The 13222-nt window shown below is 38.6% G+C and overlaps 1 protein-coding gene across 5 annotated transcripts in view; it reads left to right on the top strand.

Annotated features, from left to right (window-relative positions):
- The window catches only part of LOC137127598 (nuclear receptor coactivator 3-like), a 29452-nt gene that overhangs the window by 1330 nt on the left and 14900 nt on the right, over positions 1–13222 (top strand). The window lies entirely within an intron of this gene.

The following is a 13222-nucleotide window of genomic DNA, read 5'->3' as shown; positions in this document are numbered from 1 at the left end:
CTCATGAGTAGGCAGACAATGAGGAGATCAGTTAGTCATTCCACTGAAATGGCTGAGGTCTAGGTGTGCTGTTGCTCTCCTCCCCTGGGGCCATCCCTGCCAATACTTGCAGGCATTTACAGCTCAGTGCTTTTTTCACGTGAGAGTCTCTGACATTATTTAGGTATTATTGTTATATTGCTACATGGACTGGCTACTATGATGTCATCTACTCAAAAAGTCTTGCTTCTATGATTTTATGCAGCAGCTCAATGGAAGCTATAGCTCACTAATGTGGGTATTTCACTTGTGTGCAGCAGAGAATAAACACATGGGAATGGCACTGCTGGCAGTTATCAGTCATCAGATGAGCGAACTTGTCCTTATTTTAAGTCTGATGAAATGCCATTACTGAATCCCACGTATATGGTATTTTTGTGAGTGGTAGAACGACCACTGTGGGAACCTGTCCAATGAAATGCTTCTGCTCATATTCTTGGTAAATGGAGCCCCTGTCCTTCATTCTCCGTTCCTTTATCTACCACTTTCTTTCTCCTTCACACAGGGTGTCAGGCTGTGTTAACAATGAATCAATCTTTGGGGGGATTCTTTGACTGCAAATGGGGTGAAGAAGTGACTGGGATGCATGGCTTTTGCTCTTTGTCTGCAGGCCCCTGTGTTCTCAATAATTCATTAACTTATCACTTTTTCTCATGGGACTCAAGTCTCTCTGTGATAGCAGATTCTGTGGTTAGATCAAATCGCCTGATCAATCATCAAATGAGCGTAAATTTAGTGTCTTAACTTGTATTTAACTAATGCTTTTGTTTTTCAATCTATGCCCATCTGTCAACAGAACAATTCAAGTGTAGCTACCAAACAATAAATAAATCCAAGTAGCAGACATCGCATATAATTATCTAAAAATTCAATTTATTATGGCTTTTAATTATTTTGTTTATTATACTTAGTAAACTTTGCCACATTGAGCTCTGTCTTCAACCCAATATGTTGTAAACGCTAGAAATTATATATGGAAATGCATTAGGAATAAGGTGTCCCTAACTTTTAAAAAGCATATTTCTTACCTAAACATTTATTACATTAATTCAAAAAATATATACTGATTTAACTTTGCTGTATACATTTTGTTTTAATAACAGAGGGAACATAAATGGGAAACTTTCTAATTTTGCGTGGCAAAGAGACTTTTTGATAACTGTCTTAATTAGGACTTTTCCAAGCAGCATTGCCTTACTAATGCCCGAATAGATGGCTTTTAGAATTTTGTTTGTTCTATGAGAGACCAAGTAACTGCCAATCAGTCATGTAGTGTGTTTATTCAAATTAAGAGTGATACGACTGTGGATGAGCAGTGGACTCATGATGACACACAAAGCTGAAAAGAAAACCGGATTGTTTTCCCTGTTTGTAATATGACTCCTTGGTCTTAGTATTAGCAGTAGTATGGAGGGTGCAACGTTGGTGAAGAAATATATAGTTGTTTTGTATGATAAATTACAACTATTGCTCATCATTCAGTAAAAAATTAAGTGTTTAGTAATTTTTTGTGAGTGTACATGATATTTATTTTGGCCGGTTTTCAAGTCGAGTGTATTCAACTGTTTGTATACAGTTTCAGTATTCTCTGAAGCTTTAATCTGTAATAGTCAGAGTTGACTCTGACTTGTCATGAGAGGCTGTTTTAACAGCAAGTTCAAGGAAACAACAGTTTATGTTTGTCAGCTGTGTAAAACATCCTGTTTAGTACCCACATCTCAAGGCCTCTCATATAAGGATTTGTATTTGGAGGTAAAGTGTGCATACCATTCTCAGGTGTGTTGGCGTGGTAGTACTAAACAGGTAGGTTTGCTTTTTTTCTGCCTACCCCTGTGGATGTAAATATACACTGTCTGCTGAACATGGCAGTCATGCTTCCACTGCTTAAATATCTACAGCTACTTTGCCCAAACAAATGTGAGAGTAAGAGATGAGACCTGCTGATACAAGATTCTTATTCACTAATATGAGAAAGCCGAAATAAGGGAAGGGTCCCATATCCAGTGGTGCAGTTTGCCCTCTGACTATATGTGAAGTCACATCTCATTCTTCCACTTGGTCCTGTCTTCTTCTGCTCTGAGGTCATACCCAAGTGTAATGTTAGCTGGGCCATATGTGAGCCATGCACACTTCCAAAAGCCAAACAGGCAGCCTGAAGCAATCATTGCACCCAATTCCAGTTTATAAGCAGCAAGGATTTGGACAGTTCACTCTCCATAGCTCTTGCTGATTGGATGAAGACAGAGTTTATTAGGGAAGGGGGTGCCAAGAGCTTTGTCCCCCCCCCCCCTTGCCCTTCTTCTTTAACTTCAACTCCCACTTTAACTTTCACTCCCCCAGCTGAAGAATGCTCGTAAAACGGGTTCACCTGAACAAGCCAGTGGGAGGGTAGCTCCATGGCTGAGATTGTTACCATTGTAAAGTGTTAGCTAGACCTTGTTTGTGTTTTGTAAAGGGCCTTCTTTGATAAAATGTTTTGGGGGAGAAACACCAAGGGTGAAAAAAAAAAAAGTTTGGTTTGTGAGATAACTGCTACCAGATGCTCCCTCTGTCTGTTATTCAGCATAAGGGAGAAAAAGGGGGTGGTAAATAGGGGATGAGAGTGAACTTCTTAACTGCTAAATGGACCTCTTATCCTTGCCTACAGTTCTTGTGTGATATGTTCTCTAACTCCATCAAGTACACAGTAATTGAAAAGGGTGTGTCTGTAAAGGAAAATGGTTAGTTTATACCCAACAAGAAGGGGCTTTGACCTTGACCACTACAGTGTGGCCAAGTTTCCTGTCCAATCTTAGATTTTAGAAGTTAAACTTTACTGCCTCAATGCTCATCACTATAATTCAGTAGTGTGGGGTGTGGTTGCCTGTTTTTATTTGCATTGTATTTCTCTCTTTCTCTGTACATGTCCAGGACAAAACAGTTTGATGGTGAACTTTTGGGACAGTGGGGTGTGGCATCTGGTTCTGTGTGAGTTGAGAATCAACTGTGGCTGCCATGGCAAGTTGTAAGAGGATATGTCTATGAAGGCAGGGTCTGTAAAGGCACTTAATGTCTCCTATGTTATAGTTCACCTGCAGTTCAAAAGTTCCTTTCATTAAAAGACATTTGCAGAGAGTGGGCAGACATTTTCTCACAGCACTGTGCTACGCACTGTTTTGATTTTCCACAATTGCGATTTCTGCTTTATTGGAGGCTCGAGTTCAACGAAAAGTCAAGTGGTGAATGATAGAGTTCAACGCCATTGTTAAGGCTCCAGACTTACTACAGCATGTCAACACTGGTAAGGCATGTGTCAGATAATTTAAAACTATTCCTGTTTTTATAACAGTTATTTCTTGATAGGGCTTTTTACATTTTTGCCTAATTTCTGGGTAATGTGGAAAATGTTCTTTTACAGTTGATGTTCTTCACTCTGCTTGGTAACGAGGCCGCTGTTTATGTAGCCTGTCGTTAAAGCAAAACTGCAGTCAAAAGGTTGCTGCTCTGGAGCTTACCACGGTCCCCAGAATAGCCGAGCTAACACTTGCCTTCTGACATTGCCACATCACATCAAGCATTGCACTAATGGTAGGGCTCGGTGATAGAACAATAAGAATAATTATCGCAAAATAATTTTTCCTCAATAGAAATTTAGGATATGGTTGACACAACATCAATAGAACAAATCACATCTGTTAGGCTGACTCAAACAGCAGAGGGCAGCTTAGGGTAACAGTCGGCAACCATGCAAAATAGTACGCACACTAGGGAGCGAGTTCATATAGAAAACGCCAACAGAACGTAACATCTCCAGGGCTCAAAGACAAGCTCATTGTTGAAAAAAAGGTTCAGAGGAATTCGGTAGCATGGAGATATTTTGGCTAGTTAAAGTCCAACAACAGCCAGACTAGCATGCATTGCCAAGCCACGTTGCCTCAAAGACAGATAATGCCACTAATGTCTTTTTTAAAATATAAAGCTGTCCACAATCCAAGACTTTAAAGTTCAAGTCCAGGTGGTCCCCCTAAAACATCCAGCGAGCAACCATTTCCATGCCTTACAATAAATGCTATTTTCTGTTTTTCCTCTAAACTTGAAACTCTTAAGATTTTACCTTTAGATTTGAGTTAAGTTGTTGTGGTTTTCATGTAAAACCTAAAAGCTTCTGAGTGGTCATAATTGAAACTCTAGTTTATTATATACACTTACTTTTATTTGAAATGGTTGTACAATGTTCTGCAGTGCATTTGTCATGTTAAATTTGTGAAAGAAAATAAATAAAAAAAAATATAAAAAATTAAAATTAAAATTAAAACTATTATCAAACTTCTATTTTCTTATCACTCTTAAAAGTAACAGGGAACCTTTAAGCTGGACAGAAATAGTAATTTGGTTTATATATCGATATGAAAAGATAAGATTTGATGATAAGGTTTTTTTCCATATCACCCAGCCCTGACCAGTGGCATAGATTTTATATTGTCTTCCATCTTCCATAAGCGTTAGGCCATTAGTCTGATCTGGTAATCTGTTTGTAGGTGTTTTACATATGGCAACTCTATATTTTCATTTTGTTAGTTTCTTTTGGTAGGCTACTTGTAGGCTCATTTGAATGCTGTTGCCCTACTGGAAGAAGGGATTCTTTAGGATTATGTAAAACATAGGAAAGGTAAAGGCCCCTATTTAATTAAAAGTATCATAAAGATATAGACTATTATAATCCATGGCTGTTTCATGTGGCCACGCTTGAAATCATATGAAAGAGTTTGGGTTTAAGAAGACATTGCAGTGTATTGACAGTTGAGGAGGCCAAACACACTCTCCGAGGCCCCACTAAATAAAAGTGTGTACAGTATATATTGTCACATTAACTGGTCAGTCCATATGGTTTAATAAGCTTGTTTTTATATTATCTGGACCTAATTTTTTTTTAGGAAAACAATCTAGAAACTAAATATCTTACCTATACAGGTTTTTCTACATAAAGCCAAAGGAAAATGTTTCCAGTTATTTACAGTATTAGTTTTGAATGACAAGTTGTTTGTACTAGAAGTTTTTCTTTTTTTTTTGCTTTACAGATAAAAGCAGGATATAGTTCCCACGCAACAATTCTTTCTAAAGCACAATCAGCATAAAGAAGTCTGTTGTAGTGGATTTCACACATGAGATAGCTTGAAGGCGTGATGATCAGTACAATATGTGCAGAGTATTTTGCTGACTTTTATTTAGATAAGTACAGTTTTTATGTGACGTAAGCATATTAGGTGTCAGATTTGCTTGTGCCTGACAAGACATTAAGTCAGTCACAAGACATTGGATTTTCATTTTACTGTAAATATAATCTAAATTGTTTGATCTGTCTGAAGTTTAATTTATTAATGTGGTGTAACTTACTGTACTGTCGGGAAACTGTTCATATTTTTACAGCAACGCTACCAACATGTGCTAACATGTTGCCGTTAAGCTTTTATACTTGGCATTCGATGTGTCTGACAGGCAGGTCTATTGTCTTTAACTAACTGAGAGAAAAGCTAACTGCCAACAAAGTATAATGAAGAATGCTTCACTAGGCATATTATAATTCAGAAGTAGATTTTTATTTTCAAAATTAAATTATCGGGTACACTATATGTTATTAGCAATTTAAATATTTAAAAAACTAGAAAAATACTGCGAGCTGTGACAACGTTGTGCAGTAATGTAGTATCATTAAAGACATTTGAGTTTTTCCAGTTTATAGCCCTTCCATGGCTTGATTTAGAAAAAAATTTCATTTGGAACATTTTCTGAAAGCAGTTACCTGTTTGCATCCAACACAAATGGTGAAAACACGTCTTCAAGTTTTGTTGCTGCTTTTACTATAAATAACCTAAAGTTAGATCTGAAGACTAAAGAAGAGAAACAGTTGCTAAGATTCCACCAGTAGCAAATATAAAACATTTAGACCCCAGACCAGAGCTTAGAGCCTTTCAGGTGCATTTTGAGGGGTCCCTACACCAGTTTACAATTGTAAGTCACATGTCCATTAAATCTGAGTGTGTTGTCCTTTGGCCACTCCCTTACAGGGAAGCAGTGCAGTCTTAATCACTCAGCAGATGAGAACAGACTGCAGTGTCACAAAGACAAAAACAACTCCACAGTTGAATTATGGCTGTATGTGCGTGTGTACAGTTTGACTGAGCAACTCTGATTTCATTCCTAAACAGTTTCCATAGTGTTATGATACAAGGCCACCAGAGCTCTCCATTTTTTTCCTCCAAATGCCTTTTCTGTTTGTTTTTCAACACATGGTCCTTGCAACCCCTCTATCCAGCCTATGCATTTGAACCCATTTTTAATAGTGGTATTTTTAAGTGTCGCACTGTTAAAAGCTCAATAGGTAGAGCAGCAGGAAAGGATACAGAAGTTGCAGGATCAAATCCCAGCCTACCCACCAGGTGTGTCCCTAAGCAAGACACTCAGCGCTAGCTCCCCGGGCGCCACCCCACAGGTGCCCACTGCTCCCCCCCAGGGGGATGGGTTAAATGTAGAGAAAGAATGTCATTGTAACATGTATGTGGAATATATATATGTGCTCAATGACAAAAAAGGCTTCTTTAAAATGAGTCACCTGTAGTTACATTTCTAGGTAGGTAAATTGTGTTTTACCGGCCAAGGTCAACAGCTCAACAGAGTGGGAGATTTAGAAAAAGCAGGTATTGATAGTTTTCTGAAAGTGCATAACTGTGAGCAAATAAAAAATATAGTTTTTCTCCTGCTCTGCATTATCCTGTAGGCCTCATTTCTTTAGTGTCTTGTACCTGGTGTCTCTGCCAACATATAAAATTGACCAGTTGAAAGAAAGGAAAAGAAGTAGTAAGGATAAAGACGGGAGGGGATGCATTTGTGAAACTGGCGTCAGACCATCTTTTGAGTGGAATTCTTTTCAGGGGTCAAAGTTCAGGCGCTGCAGTATGCTGCCGTGATTGGCTGAGAAAAGGTGAAACGAAAACCACAGTAAACTTTTGACCCCGGCGCAGGAGCTCTGCAGGAACGCCCAGCTCCAGCTCTGGTGTGGTGGAACAGAGCCCGCTCTCTTCCTGTGTTTACTCCACCAATCCAACAGGGACGATGGAGGGAGCAGGAGGGGGAGGGCGCACTGAGAGGGCGGAGAGAAGGACACAAGCGGTAGGGAGGGAGGAAGGGAAAGGAGAAAACATTCAGAGCTGCACTGTGGTCTGAAAATGAATACCTGTTTTTTTACAACAGTTAAAATATTTTCACAAATGCAGCTTATGAAAGCAAAGTTAAATTAAAGCACAGTCTTTTATATCACCATGAGCTCCTATAAACATTGTAAAAACTAATTATAATGGCTGACATACTGTAACTTCATACTGAATTTTCCGTGGCTTCATGAGATTTATCTTCTCTCTGCATTTGCATCAGTTGCTAGTGAAGATGTGTGTGTTATCAGACTGAGCAGCATGGAGGCTGATCAGACCCTTGTGTTCTGGTTCAACAGATAAAAGGCTTCTTAGCCATTGATTAATGAACTAATTTCCATAATGTTAGCTTTGCAACCGCCTGCATCTTGTTTGGGCTTTTTGGACTCTTCAGGAGGATGCAGCATCCTCACACGTACCACACGGCTTAATGTCACACTCATTCAAAATGAAGTATTGTTATAAATGCACTATTACACCTCTGCTATGTGATTAGCTTGCTGGTTTATTCTGTGCTTGTATGGGTCCTTTCCTATTCTTTTCTTTTCTTTGTCTGTTTTATGCTATGATGGATAGCTGTAAGAGATGTTACACACACACACACACACACACACACAGTGGAATCTGCCATGTCTTTGTTTCCACCTTCATTTATTTTCCCTGGTATTTCTATATGTTCCAGTTTGTGTGAGGAAAAACGGGAAGATGCACACATAGCCTGCCTGATCTCTGTGTGTGTGATGTGAGCATTGTGCGAAGGTGGGGGATGTTTTTTTCCTAGATGGAAGATAAAACACTCCTGTGATGGAAGTTTTCTCTCTGCTACCTTCTCTCCCTTGCCACAGTCGTCAATCATTATGGCTACAGGTTTGAGGAAAGAGCTACCAAATCAATTTTTTAATTTAATGTAAATTCCCATCACATTATTTCTCATCGTCAACTTTGGGTCGGTTCAAATGTTCAATGTTTAGGAAACAGCTTGTCATTTACAGACTTGTTGGCCAGTTATATTTAACCTTGACGTTAAAAAAACGCGGCTTCATTTTGGCTGATGCTTTTCTAAAATGCTTAACAAACTGCGGTAAATTTCTTAGAGCAAGTGTTTTCTGTTTTCTGTTCCAGCTCCACCTTCCTGTTCTCCTCTCTTTTTTCATGTTTACGTCACTACTATGGTTTTGAAAGGTGTGCTGTGGACTGCTCCTTATGTGACTTTAATAATTTTAATAACTTTAAGTTGGTCACAATTGTTGAGGCTTCCCCCTTCTCAAGACGTATCTGAGTGAATTTAGTGAAACTGAAAAAATGGCTTTGGTGTTTTTTTGTTTTGTTTTGTTTTGTTTTTAGATATACAGAATAGATGGGAAAATCCTGCTTTGCACCAGGTTTTACTACAGACAAACCAAAGGATGGTTGTTTTCAGCCTAGTTTCAAAGCTTTGCTGGAATTCCACGGCAGCTAAATAGAGGCTTTTTGTGGACAATTTACAGCTTCATTTTCCCAACATCAACATTGTACACATATGCTTGACATATGTCCTCTTCGTCCCCAGCCTTAAATCTTATTGTCGGGCAGCATTCTCTGTCTTGCCATCAAATCCTCTGGCTCCAGTTTCAGTAGCCCATGTTTCATTAACATCATGGGTGACGTTAGCAGGAAAATGGCCAATAAGGAAACAAGAAGGGCCTTATGAAAAATGTTTGCCTCTGGAAGTTATCGTCCCTCAAAATTAAGGGGAAATTCCCAAACGTCAAGATGATAGATGCCGGCTAAGCAGTGAAATTTAGTTCCAAATTCTATAAAGCAACAGCAGTGATGATGTTCATGGTCCCCTTGTTTTTGTGCTTCAGTCATTTTGCACAGACCTCACAAAAATGAAAGTTCATGTCATGCGCTGAGAGTGGTTAACGTTTGAGACATTTTTAAAACAATTAGTGAGCAGTCAAGTCTTAAAAGTGTTTCATTCAATGTGTGTAAATTCCTATTTATTTACTCAATATAATTGAGTGAATAAATGTAAATTATTTCTGTGTAATGGCCTCAGAGCTAAGCCACAACAGCACACTGTTTAGCACAACGATGTCACATTCTTAAATCTATAATTTGTGAAACCACTTATAAGGGCAATTTATCCTACTTCATGGACAGAGAGCTGTAGCTCACATAAGGACCAGGTAATGTAGCCTGTAACAAATATTACAATAATTTTAGAGTGTGTCATGATTCATGATATATATCTCAATATTTTGAAATCTCCTGTAAAGCGTTTAATAAATGCTCCATTTAACCCTTTAATGCACACAATCACACCAGTTTGATGATGATTCTAATAGTCCCTGTGCCATACACTTACCAGCCATTTTATTAGGTACACTTTGCTTGTACCGGGTTGGACACCTTTTTGCCTTCAGAGCTGCCTTAATTCCTAATGGGATAGATTTAACAAGGTGCTTGAAACATTTCCTAGAATTTTTGGTCCAAATAAACATGATAGGCTCCTGCAGTTGCTGCAGATTTGTCAGTTGCACATCTGTGATATGGATTTCCCACCACACCACATCCCAAAGGTGCTCTTTTGGATCTAGTGGCTGGGGAGCCCATTTGAATACTATGAATTCATTGTCTTGTTCAAGAAACCAGTTTGAGAAGATTTTTCCTTTGTAACATGGCATATTATTCTGCTGAAAGTAGCCATCAGAGGATTGGTACAATAGTCAGGTAGGCTGTGCCATTTCAACGATTGTACCAAAGGGCCCAAAGGGTTTAAGGAAAATATACCCCACATCATTACACCACCACAAGCCACCATAACTGATCAGGTCGATTATTGATTTTTTTTTTTTAATCAATTGCCATCAGCCGATGTCTGGAACCACATGGCCTATTAAAAAAAAAAATAATTTCACATTGCTACCATTTCACCTGTGTATGTGACTGAAAGCTAGATCGTGCCAATGTGTAAAATCATTTCAGCACATCAGTGTAAGTTAAACTGATTTTATTGACAGACTTCATTATTCTTTTTAAACTTCACCCAAGGATTAATGTCACAATTATATTAAACGTATTTTTTAAATTTTAAACTGTGTATGTATTCGATGATTTAAAAATACAGTGTTTTTTGTTCAGGTTTTTTTCGTTTATGTTGCTCTGCTGGTTCTAAAACCTAGTTACAATCATAACATCTTCTCTAATGAGCATGGCTTGAGGTATGTCACCTGAGGAGAAACTGAGCAAATGCTTGATAATGAACTCCAAATGGGATTCTTTTTTTCTTCTGTGTACATTTCGACTCTGAACCCCGAGTTGTTCCTAGCAGGTGTATTGCACCTGTATGGCAGGTTCCGTTATTGATGTGCAAGTGTGTGAATGGGTAAATATGAAGTGACTTTTAAAAAAACGGCTATTTAAGCCGACTGTTTACCAAATATGCCACAGTGTAAAAAGCTGATTAAAATTACAATATGTGGATATGAAATTCCATCAATCCTATAAATATAATTTCTGACAATGGTCAGAAAGGGCTTCACTTCCAAGACAGTAGGATCAAAATTTGAGTTCATAAAACCACTGTTATTCGCATTTCAATTTACAATGATACATTATGGTTTTGAGTGGTCCTAATATTATGTTATTCTAATCTATACTGCAGTGATTCCCACTAAAATGTCAGGGTGAGATGCTCCTGACTGGTTATTATTATTATTATTATTATTATTATTATTATTATTATTATTATCTGGACTGTCCTGCGAGTCCCCTAGTATTCTGTACGTATTATGTGCATGAGCTTGTGCGTGCAACACGCTGCTCAGTATCTATCAGCCGACTCTTCTTGTAGTAGAATGATAGAACCTTTTTTAATTTTCTTGTTTATTTTGGTTCGATGCACAGTAAACAAACACAAAGTTTTCAATCATGTTGTGCCTCCTGTGTGTGCTGACCACACACTGAAAACAAGCAGAGTTTCTTCCATGAGCATGCTTTCTCACTCGGGTGATCTCCCGCTGTTTGTTATACCTACATGTGTGGAACTTAACTCCAGACAATGTCTAATGTTGATTTCTCCTGACATTGTCCGAACTTCATATGTGAAACAGGCTTAGAATTCTTTATCTAGCCCTGAGAAAAACACGTTCTGACACACGTTCTGAAACTTCTTCCTTGTGAGCAGACAGCTTGTATGGGATGTGTGACTAATGTTTTAGCTAATAACAGCAAATAAAAAAAAAAAAAACTCCAACACAACTACAAGTAAATGGAAAAAACAAAACAAAAACAGTTAATCAAGCTTCAACCTTGGCTAAAAGATATAAAGGCCTGGATGTCCCACAATTTTTGACTTCTAAACTCAGACAAAACTGAAGTCATAGTATTTGGGCCTATAAGTTTCAGAAATATGCTTTCCAGCCATATCGTTACTCTAGATGGCATAACTTTGGCCTCTAGTACTACTTTAAGGAACCTTGGAGTTATTTTTGACCAGGGTTTGTTCTTTACGTCACATATAAAACAAATCTCTAGAACAGCCTTCTTCCACCTACGGAACATTTCCAAAATTAGGAGCATCCTATCTCAAAGTGATGCCAAAAAACTAGTCCCTGCATTTGTTACTTCTAGGTTGGACTACTGTTAATTCCCTACTTTCAGGATGCCCCAGTAACTCCCTAAAGAGCCTGAAATTAAAGCTGCAGCAAGATTGCTGACTGGTATTAGCAAGAAAAAAAATCTAAAAAAAAATCTAGAACAGAATTTAAAACCGTACTTCTTACATATAAAGTGCTAAACGGTCAAGCACCATCATATATAAAAGACCTCATAGTTCCATATCATCTCAGTAGACCAGTTCGATCTCAGAATGCAGGCCTACTTGTGATTCCCAGAATATCCAAAGGTAGAATGGGAGGCAGAGCCTTTAGATATCAAGCTCCTCTCCTGTGGAACAAGCTACCAGTTCTGATTCAGGAAGCAGACACCCTCTTTACTTTTAAAGCCTTCCTCTTTAATAAAGCTTTTAGTTAGTTATAGACGTGCTGCTATAGGGGACCCACCCCCTAAAGCACTGAGCTCCTTTCCTCCTCTTGTCCTTCTCACCTCTCCTCTCACCCCACAATTGTCACCACTGTATGACAGTGTCTTTCTCCTTCTCTGCCCCCCTCTCTGTCTCTTTCTGCAGGTGTCCCTGGCTTTGGAGCTGTGTGTTTTTCAGTTCACAGCTACTGGTCCTACCAACCTGCCCAATTGTTTGTTGTTGCTCTTTTTCTTTTCTCTCTCCACTTTCCACTCACCCCAACCGGTCAAGGCAGATGGCCGCCCACCCTGAGCCTGGTTCTTCTTGAGGTTTTTTCCGTTAAAGGCCTGTGGCCTAGGGCTTGCTCCAGGGGTAATTGTTGGGTTCTCTCTATACATCTTTATAGTCTTGACTTTATTTTGTAAAGAAGCTTGTTCTGCCTTGAGATGACTTTCTTTTGAATTGGCGCCATTTAAATAAAGTTGAGTTTAATTGAATTGAAAAGTGATGGAATTCTCACAACTTGGCACAGAAACCAAAATACTACTACGTCTTTTTTGTCCTTCTCGCACTTGAGACACCTGGAGTTTAGGTTGTGCGTGTCTGTGTGTTATTTGTTTTCTTGGGGAGCTCTCATTGCAGACTTTATACCAAGCTTTTCCTCATTAATCTACACTCAGTAATGACAAAGTTAAAACAGAATTTTTTTCAGCAATTTCTTTTATTGTCTTATCTTTGAAAAAGTTGATCAGAACTGTTGAACAGTTGAAAGAATGGGAGCTCGTTTCTCTATTTCTGTGTTAAATAATTCAGCTGCAGCATTAGCTCAGTAGCAGCTCTGCGCTGAGGACTGATGTGATCAGTGGTCTGTGGTGAAGCATCTTGCACACACACAGAGAGAGTAAGTAGCAAGCTTGTAACTACTGCCTGTGTGTGCAGCTTTAATGTCCAAGAGTTAGACTTATGAATAATAAGGCCAAACCTAATTGTA

Source organism: Channa argus, chromosome 5 (genome assembly GCF_033026475.1).
Source record: "Channa argus isolate prfri chromosome 5, Channa argus male v1.0, whole genome shotgun sequence".
Taxonomy (NCBI): domain Eukaryota; kingdom Metazoa; phylum Chordata; class Actinopteri; order Anabantiformes; family Channidae; genus Channa; species Channa argus.
Note: the sequence above shows the minus strand (reverse complement) of the source record. Positions and strands in the feature narration are given on the sequence as shown.